The sequence below is a fragment of the Pimephales promelas genome, chromosome 4 (genome assembly GCF_988280905.1).
Source record: "Pimephales promelas chromosome 4, fPimPro1.hap1.1, whole genome shotgun sequence".
NCBI lineage: Eukaryota > Metazoa > Chordata > Actinopteri > Cypriniformes > Leuciscidae > Pimephales > Pimephales promelas.
Window position 1 is genome coordinate 12089884 of NC_142772.1, and position 18271 is coordinate 12108154.

The following is an 18271-nucleotide window of genomic DNA, read 5'->3' on the forward strand; positions in this document are numbered from 1 at the left end:
GTTCCTTGGTAGGTATTTGATTATTACTAAAGAAATATATCCTCATTGAGAACTACAATGAACTAAGAAATAATAACCAATTAATTACTAATCACAAAAGTAACATGTCTAAAAAGTGAACAATTGTGGGGGTTTTATACTCTTAACATGGTCATAACATTTCAGAAGCATGTGCCTCAAATGGGTTCTTTGTGGAAACCAGTTTATATTAACCAGTTTAAATTTTACCCAATCTAACTAGTAGTAAAATTAATGAATAATATAGCCATAAATAAAATGACACATGATGACCTTTCACCTGACGAACTCATCCGGGACGATTCCTCACGCTGCACGCGCATTTTTTAATTTCGCGCATTCCCAGAGAATAGCTTCAACTCTTGCGACTGCTGGTAAGTGGTGTTCTATTCTCAGCGAAGTGATTTTGATGTTTGTTTACTTTTTTAATTATTCTTATTTTACTACAACGACGTGAAGAGAGCATGCAGAGAGATGTTGTTTGTATTGCTGTGTGTAGGCTGTAGAAGGCTGTAGAAGGCTCTTGCTGTTAGAGGGAGAAAAATTTCACGGGCGTGGAGGGGTGCTATTTGACTAAAAACATCTCGGTTACAGATGTAACCCCCGTTCCCTGAGTAGGGAACGGAGACGTTACGTCGGAATGACGGAGAATGGGGGTTTCGCATAGAAAGCCAATCGAGTATTTAACAACGAGCCAATGGCATGAAAATGACTTGGGGCTGCGGAATTTGCATAGCGTACCTCCGCCCCACCCCGTGGGTATAAAAGGAGGAAGTGAACGCAACCGCAGTATGTCTTCGCTGAGGAGCCAAGACTGAACTCGGCGTCTACCCAGCGGTACAGCAGAAGTGGCAAGGAGACGTAACGTCTCCGTTCCCTCAGGGAACGAGGGTTACATCCATAACCGAGACGTTCCCTTTCGTAGTCACTCCGAGTTACATCGGAATGACGGAGAATGGGGGTCTGTGCCATCACGCCATCTTCATAGCTGTCTTCCAGTGCCCTGCGAAAGTCTGGACTCCTGAACTTACCTTATAACCAGGAGTTCCTACTTTAACACAGGAATACCAAGGTACACTGGGAAGCATATCCCGGGAGGGACATGCAACCAAATGCCTACCGTAGGGAGGACTTAAGAACACACATATGGCCGAGTTAGGGACTACATATTGAGATCACTGGAGCACCAACCTAAGGTGGCTAGAAACTTAGCTCCAAGGGAAGACACATGCTCAGAGAGGCTTACAGTGGATAATACACATGTGACAGTTACCGAGGGAGTCCGTTCAAGATCACGTGAGAGTAAGCCGGCTCCGGAGAATGAACGGAGAATGCAGGTCACCTACCCTCTTGATGGAGGCCAATGCAACCAGGAGTGCTGTCTTCATGGACAGAAACTTTAACTCTACCGATTGCATAGGCTCAAAAGGATGCCTCTGCAGAGCACTTAGAACTACTGAGAGGTCCCAAGAGGGCACGAGGGGAGGACGAGGCGGATTTAGCCTCCTCGCTCCCCTCAGGAACCTGATGACCAGGTCGTGCTTTCCGACGGACTTACCTTCTACTGCATCATGAGACACGGCAATGGCCGCAACGTAAACCTTAAGGGTGGAGGGCGACAGCCTGCGCTCCAACCCTTCTTGCAGGAAAGAAAGCACGACACCAATCGAACATCTCCGGGGGTCTTCTCCGCGGGAAGGGCACCAGTTGACGAAGAGGTTCCACTTCAACGCGTAGAGGTGTCTCGTGGACGACGCCCTAGCGGAAGTGATGGTTGCCGCCACCGCAGGTGGCAGCGAACTCAAACCTGCCTCGTCCCGTCCAGGAGCCACATGTGTAGCCTCCAGAGATCGGGACGAGGGTGCCACAGGGTGCCTCGTCCGTGAGTGAGTAGATCTTGTCTCAGAGGAATAGGCCAAGGAGGTGCTGTCGCGAGGAGCATGAGTTCGGAGAACCACGTCTTGGTGGGCCAATAAGGGGCTACCAGCAAGACCTGCTCCTCGTCCTCCTTGATCTTGCACAACACCCGTGCAAGAAGGCTCACTGGGGGAAACGCATACTTGCGTGGGCCCCGCGGCCAGCTCTGCGCTAGTGCGTCTGTGCCGAGCGTGCCCTCGGACAGGGAATAAAACTGGGCGCAGTGGGATGAGTCCTGAGAGGCGAACAGATCTATCTGTGCCTCCCCGAACTGGTCCCAAACCAGCTGGACCGTCTGGGGATGGAGTCGCCATTCGCCGCAGATAGGGCGGACCCGTGACAGCTCCGCCAGGTTCCGGTCTCCTGGAATGTACACTACTCGAAGGGACCTCAGGTGCTTCTGACTCCATAACAGGAGGTGGCGAGCGAGCTGCGACAACCGATGTGAGCATATATCCCCCTGGTGGTTGATATACGCTACCGTAGCGGTATTGTCTGAACGGACAAGTACGTGTTGACCCCTGAGCAGTGCTCGAAAGCGGTGCAGGACCAGGCGTACTGCCAACAGCTCGAGGCAATTGATGTGCATGAGGCACTGGGGTCCTGTCCAGGAACCCGCGGCTGCATGGCCATTGCACATGGCACCCCAACCCGTGGTAGAGGCATCCGTGGAGACAACGACATGCCTGGAAACTCACAGCAGAGGGACTCCGGCCCGTAAAAAGCTGAGGTTCGACCACGGGAGGAAGGTCTGGCGGCACGCTGGAGTCACTGGAACTCGGAGCGAGCCGGGACACCATGCCCACCTCGGGACTCGATCGGGAAGCCACAGCTGAAGCGGTCTCATATGAAGCAATCCGAGCGGCGTTGCCGCGGCTGCGGATGCCATATGCCCCAGGAGCCTCTGAAAAAGTTTCTGTGGAACCGCACTCTTGCGCTCGAACTGTCGAAGACAAGTCAGCAGTGATTTCGCGCACTCGTTTGTGAGCTGCGCGGACATGGCGACCAAGTCTATCTCCATACCGAGAAACACGGGGCAAAGTTTGCTCCTCTCCCGGTTGACCCGAAGGCCCAGACGGGCTAGGTGCCAGAGCACCAGGTCTCTGTGTTTGCAAACCTGTTCTCGAGAGTGTGCCAGAATCAGCCAATCATCGAGATAATCCAGGATGCGAGCCCCGTGTTCGCAAAGGGGAACAAGGGCTGCCTCGACGATATTCGTAAAGACGCGAGGTGACAGAGTTAAGCCGAATAGGAGAAACGTGTGCTGATATGCCTCTCTCTAGCGCAACCGAGAAACGGTCTGCTTTGTCGAGGTAAGATGGAGACATAAGTACACGTTCTTCAGGTCCATCGCTGCAAACCAATCCTGAGGATGGACGCACTCGAAAATGCGTTTGGCCGTGAGCATTTTGACCGGCAGAGCACAGTTCAAAACGCGAAGATCTAGGATCGGTCGTAACCCACCGGTCTTCCTGGGGACAATGAAGTAAGGCTGTAAACCCAGACCTCATCTTGGCTGGAGGGACAGTCTCGATTGCACCCTTCGCCAGCAGGGCGGCAATCTCCGCTCTCATGATTGGGGCATAGCCACCGACCACCGTAAGCGAACTCCCCGGAGCGGGGAGGAGATTGTGCGCACTGAGTTGCATAGCCGAGTCTGATCGTTCGGGCGACCCAGCGGGACAGGCCGGGGAGCTCTAACCAAGCTCCCAGACCCGATCCAGTGGGATACCCGAGCCACAGACGTCCCCCCGGAGGGGCAGCGGGGCGGAGAGACCAGCAGACGCGGAGGTGCTACCTCCCCGCGGGTGCACAGTCGAGCTCCGCGCCCCGACAGAGGAGACCAGGGAAGGACCAGCGTTCCACGGGGGTCTGCTCTGCCGGGGGCTCGTGATAGAGGGGGATGGGAGCGGCGTGGTCCAGGGACGGCACACCTCCCATCCACACCCTCAGAGACAGAGGAGAATGAGAGTGGCGAGGCACGGGGCCGTTGCGCACTTTCACCTTGCTCTGTGTGCTCGGAGATGGAATGCAGCTCTTTGAGAAAAGATTCTCCCCCAGCCCTCCACCGGGGGAAGGTGTGGGCCTGACCACTCCCTGAAGAACTGGGTAGGGCTGATTCAGAGCTCATCCTTGAGCTGCATACCGTCGCCGAAGGTGACCGCATGCTCCCTGATTTAGGTGATGTCCACGCGTGTGGTCAGACACTTTTGACACAGGCGGGTCTCGATAGACCACGGATACAGGCATAGACAGATCTTGATAGACTGCACAGATACAGCCATGATAGCCAAACATAAAAAAAGTCTTGATAGAACACGGATACGCCACAATAGGTCAGACATAGACTGGACTCGATAGACCTCAGTTCACTAATCTCGGCCTCGGAGGGCCACCAGAGCCCAGCTCCAACCCCGATCAAAACACACCTACCTGTGAGTTTCTACTGATCCTGAAGTCCTTGATTAGCTTGCTCGGGTGTGTTTGATCAGGATGCAGCCAAACTCCGCAGGGACAGTGCCCCCCCAGGACCAGGACCGGCGAACCCCACAATAGACTATAGATACAGCCACGAAAGCCAGACACATACTGGTCTCGTTAGACCACAAAGATATAGCCATGATGGCAAGACATAGACAGGTCTCAATAGACCACAGATGAAGCCACAATAGGCCAGACATAGACAGGTCTCGAAAGACCACAGATACATCCACGATAGGCCAGACATAGACAGGTCCGATAGACCACAGATACAGCCACGATAGGCCAGACATAGACAGGTCTCGATAGACCGCAGACACAGCCACGATAGGCCAGACATAGCCACGATAGGCCAGACATAGACAGGTCTCGATAGACCACACAGATATAGGCATGATGGCCAGACACAGACAGGTCTTGATAGACCACAGATACGGCCACAATAGGCAAGACATGGACAGGTCTCGATGGACCACAGATACAACCACGATAGACCAGACATAGCCACGATAGGCCAGACATAGCCACGATAGGCCAGACATAGACCGGTCTCGTTAGGGACCGTGCGGTATTTATGGAAAGGTCCACCGGAGGAAAATAGGGGAGGGTCATGTCTTTTTATTCTTTGATGAGGGGAGGGTCATCCAACTTTTTTTAGTCTATAGGGGAGGGTCATCCAACGTTTCTATTGATCAAAACAGGTAAATTTCAAGTGGCTTGTTTGGTGCATATTTTTTCCATGTAGCTCTCTCGGTCTCGGCCCCCGGGCCATCGCTGTCAGATGGGTCTGACCCAACAAAAATCCGAGTGGCGCAGTGGCGCTGTTTGACAGTCTGCGCGCGTTTCAGTACGCGCTCAGAAAAAGTGCATTAGAAAAGAACGGCAAATAAATGTTTACCCGGCAAAGCTTTAAAGCACGAGCAAATAATGAACGTTTGTTATTGTGAATAAGTGCATTGTCCTGTGTGTGTAACTCTACTGCTGCATTAACATAAATGTGAATGTAGGCCTATGTCGAGTGTATTGGGACTGAGGCGCCCGAACTGCAGCTGATATGTGCCACCATATTTTAGTTTCCATTCTTATTGCGTTTCCAGAACAGTGTTGGTGAGTAAATCTGAGCTGTAAGCTTGAATTCGTGAAGTGTGTGCGCTGTGCGGTTGAATGAGCCGGTTTGTCGATCTATCTGAATTTTGATCAATCAGGAGCTGATGAAATCGACAGAAGAAAGACGAAAAAGGCCGTTAATTTGGACTATTGAAAGGGAAGCATACTACTTTATTATGATTTTAGTATCATAATTATTAATAAATGCAAGCACAATTATCAGTGTACTTGATAAATGTTGCAGATATGTTTTACTATGCACAAAATGCCTTTCAACTTAAGCACAAAATTGCACGTTACAAACGTCACCACTGCATCAGCACCGAAAACATGATTTAAAAAAAAAAAAATTCAAATCAAAACTCGTGATACGAAACGAATTGTAGGTTTGGTCTATCGTTACAGCCCTAGTAAGATGAGAAAGCAGGAGTTTAGTCGTGTATCATGGCTCTCTGATTCTGAACATCTTTGCCAAGCGCAAACCAGTACAGAAGTAATCAATAAATTATCGGGGAGGGTCATGCCTTTTTTCACAATCATTTTGGAGGGTCATAGAAAAAAATATTGCTGGCGAGGGAAGGGTCAAGTCTTTTTTGACTACAGATCTCAAATCTCCTCCGGTGGCCCCTTAAATAAATAACGAACAGTCCCTTAGACCACACAGATATAGCCATGATGGCCAGACACAGACAGGTCTTGACAGAACACAGATACGGCCACGATAGGCCAGACATAGACAGGTCTTGATGGACCACAGATATAGCCACGATGGCAAGACATGCACAGGTCTCGATAGATCACAGATATAGCCACGATGGCCAGACATAGACAGGTCTTGAAGACCACAAATACAGCCACGATAGGCCAGACATAGACAGGTCTTGATGGACCACAGATACAGCCACGATAGGCCAGACATAGTCTCGATGGACCACAGATATAGCCACGATGGCCAGACATAGACAGCTCTCGATAGACCACAGATATAGCCACGATGGCCGGGCATAGACAGGTCTTGAAAAAACACGGATACAGCCACGATAGGCCAGATATAGCCACAATAGGCCAGACATAGACATGTCTCGATAGACCACACAGATATAGCCATGATGGTCAGACATAAACCGGTCTCGATTGACCACAGAGACAGGTATAAACAGGTCTCAATAGACCACAGATACAGCCACAATAGGCCAGACATAGACGGTTTCGTTAGACAACAGATATAGCCATTATAGCCAGACATAGACAGGTCTCGAAAGACCACAGATACAGCAACGATTGTCCAGACATAGAGAAGTCTTGATAGACCACAGATACAGCCACAGTGGGCTCTATGCACGGCGGTATTGCCGGTGAAGGTTTAAAGATGCTTGATAACTTCCGCCGATCGAAGAGTCCAATGCAATACCGAGAATTTATATTGAATTTTATACTCCATGGTTTACAAAAGAAACATTTGTCACAAAAATAGACAAAACAGACGCCCCTCGTTGTGTTTATGCTTCTTTTTAAAATTGTATTAAATAAACATAACTATATATAAAATTACATTTAAACGTATGAAAGTTTCGTTTCAAAGACGGGAGGACAGTAATTTAAGACTCTCCCGTTTTCCTTGGTTTTCCTCCGCTTTAATCTTCCCAACCGGAAGCTGAAATGCGGAACTTATGCATGCATATGGCATGTAGGCCAGACATAAACAGGTCTCGTTAGACCACACAGATACAGCCACAATAGGCCAGACATAGAGAAATCTCGATAGACCACAGATACATGTATAGACCGGTCTCGATTGACCACAGATACAGCCACAATAGGCCAGACATAGACAGGTCTCGTTAGACCACACAGATTATAAACAGGTCTCGATGGACCACAGATACAGCCACAATAGGCCAGACATAGACAGGTCTCGTTAGACCACACATATATGGCCATGATAGACAGGTATTGAAAGACCACAGATACAGCCACGATAGCCAGACGTAGACTGGACTTGATATACCAGATACGGCCATGATAGCCAGACGTAGACAGGTCTCCATAGACCACAGATACAGCCACGATAGCCAGACATAGACTGGACTTGATATACCAGATACATCCATGATAGCCAGACATAGATGGGTCTCGGTAGACCATAGATACAGCCACGAAAGCCAGACACATACCGGTCTCGTTAGACCACACAGATAGCCACGATGGCCAGACATAGACAGGTCTCCGTAGACCACGCGGATATAGCCATGATAGGCCGTATCCTTTTTTTTTTTTTATTATATATGAATAAATATATGGCTTATATATGAATAACTATATGGCTACTGCGCCACATAGAGACGAGGCCATTGCCTGATACCACCACCAGTAATTGTATAGAATTTACCTAATTATCACTGAAGAGCTTGCTGGGCTACCACGTTCGGCTGCTGTCATGGCAGCCCCAGTCCTTTAGGAATGCCAGTACACAGGGAGGAGGATAGACTTCAGAACTGACGAGTCCTGAACCAGGTTTAGAGAGTAGTGCTCCGTTAGTTATGATAAATCGAAATTTGACCATAGATGAGAAGGGACAGAATTTGCAAATTTATAAATTGATAATGTGATGCCGAGCCTTTATAGTCATTCTTAGTTCTTAAGAAAAAGAGGAAGGAAATAAGGGATAAACGTAATTAGAGAGACCATGGGGAAAATCTGAGTATTTAACTCCTGAGGCCCTATCTTGCACCCGGCGCAAATGACTTATACACAAACGCATGTCTCATTCCTATTTTGCACGCACGCAAAGCGGGATTTTCCCCTCCACAGACGCACTTGCACTCCCTGGGCGGATCGGCGCAAAAAGGAGGCATGTTTCGGCGCAAACATTCCCTGGTGCTATTTTACACTTCCAGAAGACAATTGGTCATTGCCTGGTAAACCCGCCGTTATAACAATCCATCATGCAACATGCGCACCTGATCTTAAAGGGTATTTTGGATGGCGCTCTGATTGGTTTATTTCACGTTACGCCCAAACCACACCTATGAATAATGAACCTACTTCAGACCAACCTCTTTTAGATTTGCGCCAGGCGCAAGAGGTATTTATCCCGCCGGGAAAATAGCAACAGCGCCGGGACCTGCCCACAAAGTTACTTGCACCATGCGCTTTGACACTTGCGTTTCAGATCGTTAAAATAGGGCCCCTGGAGTGAATCCCCTGAATGTATGATCCATGAACGCTGTGACAGACAGCTACGATATGATTATCACTAGAAAAAGAGACCATTGCAGACAGACGTAATCGAAGGGGTTAAATGGATTTTGCTTCTGACTGGAGTGTAATGCTGCCGTTCAAGCATAACCAACAACTGCAAGGTTAAACACTCAAAGTTTAAAGAGTGAGAGAAATTCATTTGAGAATTCTTTTAAAGATTATAACAGCACTGGGAGGAGCTAGTGACATCTCTCCAGGTTAGTGCATCACAAACTAAATTTACATGAATCCTGCCAACAGGACATGATTTACAATATAGATGTTGAGACAGAATAACCTAATCATAATAGCAATGCATGAACTACATATTTCATCGATGGAATGTTGACTATATGTTGACACTTCTTGAGACTCCATCTGGTGCGATTCTGATTGAACTAAAACGTTTTAAACTTGCGGTGATAGTTAATCGAAGCTGCAAACGTGCTGTTGAAACTTCGATCACTGTTATAAGTCATAGTTTGCTATGCCTTAAGCAACAAAGAGAAGGTACAGTGAACAGAATTGAAAAATTTAGGATTAAAATACTTGCATGAATTTGGATGCCTGTAAGCAAACTATGAATGGAAGAAATATTAAATTACAATTTCCATAATTGTATACGAGGAAGGAACAGCCAGCCATGATCAGAACGTGAAAAGAGAATCTAAGTGATACTTGATCTGTTGTCTCTTGATTGTGGAATCCTTTTCTCAGGTGTGAAGCATATGACTGCCATGGCTCCCGAGTTGCTCTTGCATAAATAGCCCTATTCATGGCTGGGAGATCGCTGGCCACAACCAGTTGAGACTCTTGAATAGAATGATACATGAAATGTAAATCATACAGTTGAGCGAAGACAATGTCACTGGAGCCTTCTTCACTGATTACTTCTCATAAATAATACTACGGTAATATGACTATTAGTTCTACTGAGTTAACAGTTTTATATGGCTTTAACCAGAGACACACAGCTGCCTTGATCCTTTAGTCTGCATCTCTGTAAATTAATGTGAAAACACCCCTCACATTAATTATTATTCCGATCACACATTTCAGTGGATTAAGTAGCCAACAGAAAGGTTGAGTATTACGGCGATTGTACACAATTCCAATGTTGTAGATCCAAGTCATTTAAATATTAAATGACTTATTTGAATTTAAAGTAGGCTATAGACTAATATGGTGAAAATAGTTGTTTGTGAATTTACTATTACACAATTAATATGTAACTTGCTGCCATTGTAGATATGTCCACTGCAATATAAGCATAACAGCCAAATGATAAACTTGCTCTCTTTAGCTCAGGTTTATTTATTTATTTTTTTATTTTTTTATTTGTTTTATAAACACACGCAACCAAACTTTGAGTAAGCAGATGTGATGACGAGCGCGACACTGTGATATTGCATAAGTATAGAGCTCTTTAGAACTCAAAAACATGCTTGATTTTTTAATCAGTTACACAGATGTTAGTGGGTATTTGCAAACTGCAAATGAGAGCGTGGTATTGACAACACTGATATTATTAGATCACAACTTAAATGTGGAATATCGGACTGACGGAAACGCAAAACTTTGCTTACACTTGGTATAGCATTAAGGCGAGCTATCCGGCCCGTCTGCAGATCTGCCGTAAAGATCAGATAGCGTCACGTCATCGACATTGTGGACGCCAATTTTAACCATGATTTCAACTCAGCCGTATAGGAAGCCATGGAGAAATACTTACCTGAATGAATTTTAATCAGGTAGAGGGAACACATTAACAGTGGTTGGTGGAGGTGCGGTGCCTACCAAAACGAATTGAAAGCCTTGGAAGTGGAGTTTGAACTTGAAACCAGTGAGAGCTAGATCGTCTCGTGATTTGCAGAGTTGTTGATTCATGTCGGTGGATCGGTGATTTGCGGGATAATGGCACCTGTGCAGACAGCGCGGTTCCTGAGTGCTTTAGCCTAAAGACAGCCAGAACTTCTCGGCCTTAGCTGATCAAAACTCTCCGAAGACCGCTGTGTCTACGGGGAGATGCAAAAACTAAGCGCGGGAACCTCAAGGTGCAGTAGGAAATAGGGCGGGACATCGTCGAATCTCGAAAATTGTAAGCAATATCCTGAAACATGTTGCCTGGCGACTAAACGAGAGCATGAATAAATGCAGCATCTACTTTTTGTCGCGTCGGCATCTGCAAACTCAAACATGTGTAAGTACCGATCTTTTATTTGACAAGAATAAGAACGTGATTGGATAACCTGAAGGTAACAAGTGATGCGGTAAGTCTTCCTGGCAGAACTTATGCTAAAGCTTTCATTTACGGTCAAAAGCTTGATGTTGATAAAGCTCAGACTTTGAGAAACTCAGAAACCCCCAGACAGCTTTGAGACTGTGATCGGGAAGCTTGATGACTACTTTGTACTGGAGTGAAAGTTAATGTTATTTTACGAGCGTGCACGATTCCACACGAGGATTAGTGAAGACAAAACCCATTAAAATCTGCCTGAAAGAGGATGCTGTACCATACAGTGTGCACGCTGCAAGATGGTGTCCGTACCATTGCTTCCAGAAGTCAAGGCGGAGCTAGAGAGAATGGTACAATCTACATTCACAAGATCACTGAGCCTACTGAGTGGTGCGCCCCACTACCCAGTTTCAGAGGGGTATGCAGCAACAATTTTAGCGCCCCCCACCCCCCCCCCCCCCCCCAAAAAAAAAGGAAAAATAAATGTAATGTAAGTGTGCTGTGTAATAAGTGAGTAGGAAGAAATGAGAGCTAACAGAAAAAAAAAATTCTGTGCAAAAAGTGCAAAATTGTTGTTTATTAAAACAATTATACTATAGCTACTCCACCTTGATGAACCCCCCCTAAGAAAACTATAAGCTCCATTGGAACAGCAATACCAGTGTTTCTAACAGGATTTTAGGTAAAACTGTGGTAGGTGAACCTCTGTTTCTCTAGGGGGGTTCGGGGGCATGCTCCCCCGTAAGAAAATTTTGTGTTCTGTAATGTTAAATTCAGCAGTCTGGTGCACTTTGAGAGTTCAAAATTAAAAGCTCCAACCCATATTCAGGGTGCAAATTAAACAGAGAAAAATTTTAACCCCTTAGTTAGTGTCTGTCTACATTACACTACTAGGCCTACATAATAATAGTTATAATATTAATCCCATGATAGTAATAGATAAAGGCTATTGTAAAACAAATGCACAGAAAAATAAAGGAAACTTTCATAATTAGTTTTGCACTAATTTCTATACTTGAAAAAAATAAGCGCATAATGACATATTTCATGGGCCAGTGTGTCAGAAAAAAAAAAAAAAACTAAAGCTGACTTTTTTTTACCAATGCATTACACTAGCACAGCGCCGCCAATTAAGCAAAAAACAAAACAAAAACAAACAACAAACAAATGGGCCGCCGTATGAGTTTTGTGGGCCGTTAAGACAAATAAATTAAAAAAGGATGAAATGTATTGGCTGAAAAGCACGTCGGCCCAGCGGGAATCTCCCGGTAGTCCCGATGGCCATGCCTGGATGTCACATTTTAAATCCTACAATGCAAGCAGTTATTTAGCTGCTGTCGCATCAATTGACATGCCATCTCCTTTTCTCTCTTTCTTTTTCTATTTTTAGCCCCACAGCATTTTGTTTTATCCATCTTTTTCGACGACAACTCACTACTCGTACCTGCTCGCTCAGCGCTCACGGCGCCCCCGCCCGCTCGCGATATTACCCGCCCCCCTTCTCCATGAGGGCGCCTACTCTAGCCTGGCTGTTAGTCCTCTAAACTTTTATATAACATTGAAGGAATGCAGAAATTATTTAGAAACGCACAACGGCAGCTACACATAGAATTTTTTTTTTTTTAACCATCGCTTTGGCGCCCCCCATTGTGCTGCGCCCCTATGCGCCGCATTTAGCGCATACCCACTTTTTGCGCCACTGGCCCCTATGGTGGCCATTCCAAAGAAGACAGGGAAAATAAGTAGTAGTAGTCACTTCTGGCTGCTTCCACTGGATATGGACTGTGCTAAACTGTGACAACGTTCATTACTCCTTTTGGAAGATATTTTTCCGCAGGCTACCGTTCGGTATCACCAGCGCACCCAAAATCTTCCAATGGCAAATGTCGGTAATCCTCAAAGACCTTGAAGGAGTTGCAGTCTTTATGGACGATATTTTAGAATTTAGCAACACTCCAGAGGAACACAAGCAGCGACTGCAGAAGGCTCTGGAAGCCATTGACCGGGCTGGTCTCACACTAAACACGGAAAAGTGCCTGTTTTGTCAGAGTCAACTCAGGTACCTGGGACATGTAGGTACCTGAGGACATGTAGGACCTGGGACATGTAGGTACAAAGAGGGCATTCGCCCAGACACAGCAAAAATCGAAGCTATCACTCACCTTGAAAAGCCAAAGAACATCTCAGACCTACGGAGAATGCTAGGAATGATTCATTACCTGGGCAGGTATGTTCCTCATCTCTCAGAGGTCATTCAACCTCTCAACGAGTGAGAGTAAAAATTTTCAGAGTAAAAATTAAGTTCATGGTCAAAATCAACTTGTAACTGCGCCGAATAACGTCCCAGACAGCACAGTTCAGTATGAACAAACAGGAACTGATCTACCTGAGTCTGATTACAGTCACATTACAGTTAGTTCACCAAAAAGAGTGCAAACAATGTCTGGACGAATTATCACAACTCCGACTTCAAGGACTTTGCAAGATTAAGAAAGACTTTGAGAAAAAAAAAAGAAAACAAATGTTGTTTCTGACTATTGTAATTTCAAAGTTCAATGTTACATTTGTTAAGTAAACAACGTTTATATCGTTGTTATAGTTAATGTGTCTTTACTCCATTATGTGGCAACCGAGTTTATGTTAAGATTCAAGTTGCAGACAACCAAAGGAGAATGCTAGTCTGCAGTTATCTAGAGTAGTCACATTGCATGTTTGCATGTAAGTTACGGTCAAAAGCTTGTTGTTAATAAAGCTCAGACTTTGAGAAACTCAGTTGCTTTATTGGAACATTACACCAGCTACCGGGGGAGAAAGCAGAGACATATATTCACTCACTGTATGAACTTGCTACAAATTGTAAGTTTCAGACAAAGTCCATGCGCCTTACTGCACACAAACCACCACCAACACGCACAGTTTTCAAACCACCACCAACACGCGTAGAAAACTGAGGAGGATTCCTGGCTGCAGCCCTAGCAAAAAATGCAATTAACTCTCTCTCTCTCACACACACACACACACACACACACACACACACAAAGAGAATCAGAAGAATCACAATTGGGTTATAAATCAACAGAAAACCAGATAATGATAAATCAACAAACACTAGAATTCTCACAGCAAATAATTTCAAAACAAAGAAAACGAAGTAATAGCAGTCATTCAGCTAACACAAAGAGAATCAGAAAAATCACAATTGGGTTATAAATCAACAGAAACCCAGATAATGATAAATCAACAAACACTAGAATTTTCGCAGCAAATCATTTCAAAACAAAGAAAACAAAGTAATAACAGTCATTCAGCTAACATATAATAAACCATGCATATTAGCTAAATAACACACAAAACAGTAGGTGGTATGGACAACGGCGATTCCTCGTATTAAATTCTGGCAACAGGCAAGGAAGAAGAATGAGCTCAAACTCCTCAGCAGTTTCAACCGCTTACTGAGGTAACAGCTTACCAGAAGAAAGAGTGTCGTTTCAAAAGCGGGAAAAACTGGCATACAGCTGCAGTCACCACGCAAAGGAGAACCCCCGGGTCAGTCGGAAATTATGTGTGTCAACAAGAGTAGAGATAGGCTATTTATAGCAGATCAAAATGATACGTCATTGATTAAAGGGGGGGTTGACTGCAATTTCACTTTTTTCATTTTAAATAGTGTGTAATGTTGCTGTTGGTGCATGAACAGTATCTGCAAAGTTGCAGTGATGAAAGTTCAGTGTAAGTTTAAAAATCAGGAAGTATATTGCCTACAAAAATGACTCGATTGGGACTACAGCTGGGTTATGGTACATCACTAACCCACACATTTGCATCAACCCCTCCCTCAGAATATGCAGAAAATGGCATGCGAATATTTATGAGGCACGTCAACTCGTCGAGTATGTTGTTCACGCAGCTGTCAGGTCTTCTGTGTTCGGGCTTCCCATGGACGCTATACTTCCTCAACAATGGATACAATTTATGTTTGATTATGTTCCTGAAAATGGCGATCGTAATCTAGCTCTCTGTGCTGCGCATTTTACGGAAGACAGCTTCCAGAATCTCCACGAGTTCCACACCGGATTCAACAAGAAACTTTTACTAAAACATGAAGCAGTTCCGACTTTAGCCTTGTGTTTTATTTTTTTCAAATGCCAGCACTGGCTTTATAGCCACTACTAGTTAGCCTATGCTATTTTGTGTCTACGACAAACGCGTACAAACATTATGGACCTGAATTTTCTATAAGTACTAATGTTTTAAACGTATTTTTCATGGATATATGCTTTATGACGTTATTTTCGATTTGATCAAGAACTTAAACATGCCAACGCTGTTTGAGTATAACATTAGTAGCCAGTCAGTTGCTATTGTTGCCAGTCAGATGCTATTGTGTAAAATAAACGTGTATAAAGTTAAAAAATTTAGCAAATTATCATTCATAAACATTTAGTAAGAGCTGTAGTATGTGGTGAGGTTCTGCTTGACTCTCTTCATCGCGGCTTTCTCGGTCTGATTATGCCTGAAACTGATACTGCAGTTCGACATATATTTACATCTGGACCGAAGCTCATGACACGCACGTTTCGCCTGTAAAGGTAATGGGTGTAAACCTTCCGGACAACGTGAGCGACAGTTTAGCCAATCACAACACACCGGGGAAAACTAACCAATCTGAGCCCACTACGTGTTTCTGAGGGAGTGTTTTCATAGAATCAGGAAGTGAACAGCTCGTTCAGGGGACAGAGGAGAGCGTGGCTGACAATAAAGGTGAAGTTTATGAAAAATAAGACTTTTAAAAAAAGAAAAAACACGAATACATGTTATATTGCTCCCCATAAATACAATCATGCAAAGAAAAAAAGCAGTCAACCCCCCCTTTAAAGAAAATTTGTAGGCGGCGAGCACTAGTTAACTAAAATAAACAACATGGGAGGAGAACACCTGGTCACACCAACTTTGACACTATAAATGCAAATAAATAAAATAAAAGATGTTTCACATCAGGGAAGCAAGCTGAAAACAGAACTAGTGGAAATTGTCTTAAATAAAGGAGCTAAACCCTATGCAGTGAATCAAGTCATCTACCTCCTTCTCTTCTGCCCAAGGTGAAAGCTGAACTCTGTCAATGATGCCTTCTTTCTCCATATGGCTAAGTAACCAAACCAGTGTGCAGCCATAGTTCCAGTGCTCAAGGCCCAATGAAGATGTTTGCATCTGTGTTGATTTGAGAAAGCTAAATAAGGCAGTAATGAGGGAGAAATTTGTTCTTTCCACAACAGAGGTTATCTCTCTGTTGCCAAGATATTTGGCTCATTGGACTCAGCTAGTGGAGTTTATTAAATCCCTCTTAAAGGGATAGTTCACTTTGAAATGTAATTTTTGATATGTTTTAGCTTAGCTCAAGGGCATCCAAGATGCAGGTGTCTTTATTTCCACAGTATTTTCAATTTTCAAACCGTTCTTGTCTGTCAGTCATATAATATGGGGTCCACCTCAAAGAGCATACACAGAGAAGTCCAAATTAAACATGATTTAATGACTCATAAATGTAAGTACACATTGATGGCCTAAGACACGAAACGAGTGGTTTGTGTGAGAAAGTGAACATATTGTTTTTACCTCATGTAACCACAGCCACGTCCAAGTGATCTGAGGGTGTGGACACTTTGGTCTGCACAAGCGCCAGAAATGATATCTCGCGCATGTACTTCACTCATTGTTTACACAGAGATTTCGGAAGTGTTACCTTTCACTGTGAAAATCTAAACATATTTAGATATACAGGAAATCGCAATGGAAGACGATTTCAATACATCAACAGACAGCATTAAATTTTTTTCGCAACCGTGAGAGAGATCACTTCCGGTGCTTTCCAGGGCTTGCACAGACCGAAGTGCCCGCGGCCTCAGATCACTTGGACGTGACTGAATCTTACAGCCAGCTGCAGTCAATGCTCTGGTAGTTTGGAAATGGCTGGCCAGATTATGCAGATTATACATGTTCTTACCTGTATGAGGAAGGAAATCATCGATAGAACCCATCCTGTTCTTTAAGGCCTACATAGGTGTCTTAAAAGGGCTAATCAGACAGTTTGGTGGCCTAACATCTCAGAGGACATTTAACCGAATTTGCAGGAGGGCTCATACTGAGACGAAACAAGGGCAGCACAATGAAAGGAACCATTGTCCAAGTGAATTACCCAGTAGGACCTGGGAGAAAATGGCCATTAGCCTGTGTGAACACAATAAATGCCATTACTTGGTAATTACCTGGTCCAGATCCTGTCACTTCCTCCTCCCTCTATCAGCCAAGTGATTGAAAAAACTCATTGCCACCTTTGCCCGTTCCAGGATCTCATGCAAGCTGAGTTTGTTCATTTTACTTCAAGTCCCCACTTCCCATCGAGCAATGTCCATGAGGAAAGGGCCGTACAGATTGCCAAGATCATTCTGAGGCTAAAAGACTCTCTTTGCTGGCTCTCATGTCTTACAGCGCCACCCCATCAGTCTCCAAAGGGTTCAAGCACAGCAGAACTACTCATGGGATGAAGGATGAAAATTAGAAACACACTTACTTCACTGGAAGAGAACCTGAAACCTGCCTGGCCAGAAGTCAGAAATACTGATACTCTAGCAGAAGGTAAACAAGAATTCTATAACAATCACAGAAATAAAGAAAGAAACTTACCTGCGTTAAGGAGACGCTGTCCGTGAACTGGAAGAGAACCTGAAACCTGCCTGGCCAGAAGTCAGAAATACTGATACTCTAGCAGAAGGTAAACAAGAATTCTATAACAATCACAGAAATAAAGAAAGAAACTTACCTGCGTTAAGGATTCAGATTGGACAAACAAAAAGCCTGGACCAACCAGTGGACCATTCAAGGTTCTTTTTCCACAACAAGGTCTTATGTAGTAGAAACTGTAAAGTTTCTGAATAATACTCTGACACAGCAAAGTAGTATTCAGACTTTTTAGTGAACTTCTCAATCTCCGTTACAATTTTTTTTAATTTCTTTGTCAACACATTTAACGGAATCCCACCACTGCTTCCGCAGTCTCAACTCAACTATGAAACTCCAACGCCCCCTTGTGGACTTGATAAACAATGTCTGCTTCCAAACTAAAACACATCACATGTGGAAATAATATAAAATAAGTCACATGTTATAAATCGTAAACATTACAGAATCGACAGAAGGAAAGCTGATCAGGAGAAATCGTTGTTGCCTTCAGGAGCACACTCCTTCAGCAACACAAGAATGCACAGAGGAACCTGA

The 18271-nt window shown here is 44.7% G+C and overlaps 1 protein-coding gene across 2 annotated transcripts in view; it reads left to right on the forward strand.

Moving 5' to 3' along the window:
* The window catches only part of arhgef15a (Rho guanine nucleotide exchange factor 15a), an 82718-nt gene that overhangs the window by 51502 nt on the left and 12945 nt on the right, over nucleotides 1-18271 (forward strand). The window lies entirely within an intron of this gene.